The sequence below is a fragment of the Pinus tabuliformis genome, chromosome 6 (genome assembly GCF_031772625.1).
Source record: "Pinus tabuliformis cultivar Carrire ecotype Pingquan chromosome 6, CPIR1, whole genome shotgun sequence".
Classification (NCBI taxonomy): domain Eukaryota; kingdom Viridiplantae; phylum Streptophyta; class Pinopsida; order Pinales; family Pinaceae; genus Pinus; species Pinus tabuliformis.
Window position 1 is genome coordinate 999,369,324 of NC_142292.1, and position 6,000 is coordinate 999,375,323.

Here is a 6,000-nt window from a genome sequence, read left to right on the forward strand (position 1 = left end):
ATCTTTCATTCACTTTTACTCTCAAGTAACTAACAACTCTACATAAACAAATAAATTATTATTTTGTATTATGGAATGCAATAAGGATTTCTCTATGGGTAGTTTCTAATAAGAAATAAACCTTTTTTCATAGTAGCAGTTTTTAAGTGATGGTTCTTATTTCGTATTATGATAATATCTTTTGATTTTTATGTTCTATAAGGATTTGAGGGCACTAAAGGGTCAATGTATCATACTTATTTAGTTGACTTCCCCTTCCAAAAGGATCATGCATATGAGATTCTTGTGCGATTGCATGATTAGGCATATTCATGAATATTTGGACATGGATTCTCAATGTTGTGTGGTTTAATTTGTTTTATGTCTGACTTGCTTGTGAGTGAGTGAAATTTTCAACCTAAATACTTAAATCCAAGATGTGGTGGCAAAGCTGATTTCATGGGTTAGGTAGGGTTTATTTAGGTTTGCTGCCAAAGGAATTGCATTCTTGATCTCAAGTCTTTTAAACTTGCCCTAGACTTTAAAAAAATGTTAGGATCTTATTAGAAACCACAAAAGACCCTAAGTAAAGACACAATTTAAAAATTGTAGGTGGAGTGCTAGACTAATTATCCTTAATCTATTGTGAATATTAATTGTGCGATTACCATTGACTAGACCCTTTCCTCTAAAATAAGAAGAGAATATAGAGAATCCTTAATCTATTGTGAATATTAATTGTGTGATTACCATCGACTAGACCTTTTCCTCTAAAATAAGAAGTGAATATAGAGTAGAAAAGAAAGATAGGAAGATTGGAAGAAAAAGGAAATATTTCAAATGAGTTGAGTAGTAAACACATTTGACAACAAAGTCAGAACAAACATTAGAGTGTACATCAATGATATTTTTCAATACAAATTGGCAAAGGTTCCAACATTTTCAATTTAAGAATATGAAACTTTCATATGAGAAAATCTATCCAACTATAAATACCATCTATGTATAAAAACTATAATAAGTTGAAAATATTGATCAAATGAAATTAGGGGTTTGTTTTATGAGCGACATTGAAAAATTATTAATCCATCCATTAGAGTTATGTTGACAATGCTATATGTTGCCAAGAGTAGGGGGTCTCCCTGATATGAAGTCCCAATTAGACCTCACACCATTTGGAGTAGGAGCCTCATCTGGATAATAGGCATGACCATAATTATTCTTAGAGATATTCATTCGTTGCAATTATCAATATAAGAGATTATGCACAAACTTTGAGATAGAAAGTAAATTGACACTATGAAGCATACAATTGCAACACATACATGGTTTTTTCACTGACAGAGTAAAAAGAGTTAGCCTTTAAGAGAAAAGTAATAATATTATTCTAGTAAAGACAGGAGCATAGAAATAATCGTTAACCTACACAATAGTTCACAAGGTAACAACGATCATAAAATAAGTAACAACACAGACTCAACAAGATATATACTAAAGCCAACGAAATAGTTCATTTTCTCTAGTATGTATGAACACAAACATATACCGCAAAAATTAAAATAATAGTCTTACAACATCCACGATACATGCATGAAAGTGCGCCGGATTTGAGAGCTTCAAATATTAAGTGAGAGTTCCATGTACACAATTACAATCATGAAACACTAGCCCCAATAGTGGAACATTAAGTCACCACTATCTCCTCCAAAGAAAGATATCTTTTCCTATGCCAATCTAGAGAAGCAAAGGTGAAAAGTCCTTTGCTTGACCTATGAGGCTGTATTTATAAAAAATGAGGTGACTCTCCACCTCCCATGTGACTCTTGACCTCCCTCATGACTCTTGAGCTCCCATATGAATTTTGAGCTTCTATGTGACCTTTGAGCTCCTACATGACTCTAGGACTTCCTTGTGACTTTCCACATTCCATGTGTGACCCTTGGGATTCCACACATTTTTCATGTTCTCATTTTTTGGAGATACAAAATTACATTCCACAAATTGTGGCAAAATACATGGACAACATAATACTTTTGTGATGACACTTTGAGAAGCCATGATTTGGCGACTGTGACATAAGACTTCATTGTAATGTATCAGTGCCAAGTTCTCCTCTTTTCTGCTATGTATTCAATCCTTAATGATAGATCTATCTTGTATTTCATCTTCACCCTCCAAAGGGTTTGGATAAGTGTTGGATCCTTCTAAGTTAGCATGATTTTACATCTCTCTGTCTTGGTTCAAGATTCCTTTACTCCTACATGACAGAATCGGGGTGTCTTATCTCCATGAGTGTCCTTCTTGTAACCTCTTCTTAATGACCTCTTGAGCATCATCTTGCCATGATAGGATGATAGTACTTGAAAATGAAGTTCACTCATGACAAGACAACATTAGTCCCAAAATCACCTATTCTATCTTGTACAAATGCTGACTATGATGGGAAAATGCACAAGGGTTGAGGGAAGAGGCCTTGTTAACTGCAATGTGCAAAGTCAAGAGGAAAGGAGTGAGGTTCTAGACATTGTGATTTCATAATGCGTAGTGGAAAGGGAGAGGAAAGACATGAATTGCGCATTGGACAAGTCTAGGAGGTAAGGGTAGCAAGCTCTGGTAATGTGTTTGCATAATGTGCAATTCTCGAGGGAGAGGATCCATGTATTGCACAATTGAGCACTGCAAGGGATGAAGGATATCCCTATAGTCCACTGAGACTGCAAAATGCACAATAAGGGCAAGGCTGGCTAAGGAATTGCACGTAGATCAAGTATAGGAGAAAAGAGTGAGCACTGTGATGCACAATGGACAGTGGTTGAGAAGGTGGCTCTTGGGATTGCACAGTTGAACACTACAAGGGTCCAGAGATGGCCTTACTATCGTCTGAGAATGCATAGTGTGTAATACAAGGCAGGATGGATTAAGGATTGCGTAGTGGAAAAGCATAAGCAACAAGGTGGAGGGTCTGTGCTGTGAGGTTGCTCAATGTGTAGTTGAAGGAGGATGTCCTCAATATGGGCACAATGCATAGATCCGATAGGTAAGGGTCTCATCACTGAGGCTTGGGAGAATGCACAATGCGCTCATCACTTAGCTAGAAGTTGAATGTGCTCGTGAGTTGTGCAAGATGTGAGGACAAGGATGAACTCCAAAATTGACTAAGTGTGAGATCAATGGGACAAGAGAATAAAAACATGTAATAGGTCTTGAACATGATCACATGCATATATACACCCATGCACATAGAAAGAATACACATTACCCAAAACCAACATGTATACAACAAAACGACAATAAAGCGACACTTATCTCCAAATGCGACACTTAAGATTTACCTTTATGACACAAGTGTCAACTGCAACCAAAAGGTGCAAAATACCATAAGAATGTGTCCAACACATGTTCTAATGATAAATAACATCAACCAATGCAAGAGGGTGTGTTGGAGCTGCCTCTAAAAGGTGTGATATGGAGTTATTTAATGTGTGTCAAAACAAGAAAAAGCAACACATGCAAGAGTGAAAGCGACACAGGAAAAAACAAAGAAAACATAAGCGACACATGTAAGAATGAAAGCATGAAAAAGTGACACTTGTAAAATATAGAGCAAGCGAAAACAATGCATGTAAGAGAAAAATAAAGAAAAAATGACATTTGCAAAAGTAAAAGCAACAATTGAGAAACTCATCGAGACGATGGGGCATTTGCAACCATGGATGAGTGAATGCTTCTTATATTCGAATAGTGCATAGAGCTCAAAATCAAAAGATGAATATAAAGATGAGCTCTAGATTGGACTCTTTATATAGGGAGAGAAGACATGCAATTAGGGTTAAGATTGGTGAGTGCACGTAGTGTTTATTGGGAAAATGGGAGAAAAAAGTGAATTGTCTGACTTACAGAAGTACACTCTCTCTATCAACAAAGAGTGTGCAATCCCTATCTGCAAAGGATGCCCTCACACTGTCACGATACATCATGATTGCATAGTATTTGTCTCTAGGAACAAAACAAGAACTATCATTAAGGGCTATTCAAGCACTGTCCATGAAGATTGCACAAGCACTGTCATCACAACTTCGTAGTCACCATCTCTAGAGACTTCATAGTCACTATTATTAGGCACTGCGTAGTCACTATAATTAAGCACTACGTAGTCACTATCATTAGGCACTGCGCAATGCTTGACTTCTAAGGATACACATTGACTGCTAGGCTTGTTGAGAAGAAGTTCACTATGCACACATCACTAGATAAGCATGTAAAAGTAGGCCACTTCGACACTTAGAATTCCTAAAGGAATATTGAACACAAACAACATGACTGAGCATGAAATTAATGGTTTGAAATGAAGGATGGCATGATCATAAGGAGGCTCCAAAATTTGGAGGGTGTTATAGCAACCATAACACTTGGCGACACACTAGAAGAACCCCATCTTCTCTATTTAGGTCTAACATTAAGCACGAGGTCTAGCCTTCTGGAAATATTGTCTCATCCTATTGATCACCCTAACTTCCTTACTTAGTCTGGGTATAAATGTAGTCTCTTCTATTCCTCTTGTCGGCTTAACACATTTCACAAGACTAGTCAAACTTCAGTGGTTTCAATTAGGGAGTAGGAGTATGTAAATTCCACGAGTTTAAGATGTTCAGAGTTTTATTATCGTCTCTGGTGTTGCTTCGCTACTAGTAGGCATATTCAGTACCCCGACAGAGTCACTTCAAGGAATCACAAGCATTGCTTCACTGCCAGCGAGCCTGTTCAGTACCCTAGTGAAGTTGCTTGCTTCACCTCTTTGCGCAGGAAGCCTTTCTCTTCTTTCACCCTTTATTTATTTTATTACTTTATGCTCATTGACATTTCATAGGAATTTATTTTTCCAAGGGTGGAAGAGGGATCTTGACTTATTTAACAAGAAAGAGAGGTTGTTCCTTGTTTTTCATAGACTTTTATATATACACCTCTAAAATTTGTTGAAAATGCAACAAGAAAATCTCAATTTGACTTTGCCTTGGTCAAAATAGAGAAAATTCGAATTTCTATTTCGGTAGAAATCTTGGAGGTAGCTAACTGAGGTAACATGGCACTTGTCACTCATTTAACTCAGTTAATATGAGTTGGGGAATATTGAGTTCAGTTCAGTATGTTTGATTGCTAATTTGTAGCAATCTATTTAAGTTAATTTGAGTTATTGTCACTTTAAATAGTTCTAACTGTCAAAAGAACTAGTGGAGGTCAAGTCGTGGAAGTGGAACTTTAACCATATTCGGTGATCAACTAGTTAAGTGATCAATCAACCCACAATAATTGTTGTGTTGTTACCCTTCGTCATCATTTTCAATAAGTTAAGAGATTAGAGCCAGGGCTTTGATCTAAAAATTTCCTTATGAATTAGCTGAGGAATCACTAGTAAAGCCAGTAAAGCCCCCTAAGTCAAAATACAGCTAAATCACCCATGGGTGCCGCCATCAGAGCCTAGATCTATAGTGGAAGGTCTAAAAGCACAAAAGCTACTCATGGGACCCCTATTGACAAAAAACAACAAGGAAGAGAGGCATTTTTACACAGGTGCGCATTGTTGGTTAAATGTCGAATGGTTTCCGGGCAGACCGCCGTTCATCCGTGCCTGACCACCCCCTGGAATAATCTCGAGGCGGTAACCTGCTTAGGCAATAAAAAATCCCCCCCCCAATAGTTAAAAGGTCATATGTAGATCCGATGGTCCAGATCCATTCCAGGGGGAGAGCACGGGATTCGACCTCCCGCAATCCGCCCCCCCCCGCTACCCTCCACCTGTCCTCATCATCGCCCAATCTCACCTAGCCACGTGTACCTCCCGTGACATCATCCCACATCAGCTGATCATTGCCCTCACTCAACTTATAAAATCCTTCCCACCTCACGTTTTTAAACATTTTCCTCAGCTCCCAGTGTAAACTCTCCCACCAGACCCCTGTCCAGAAAGTCGTTCGAGATCATCTGACCAAATACCTCCCCCCAACGTCATTTTCGACCTGCTCC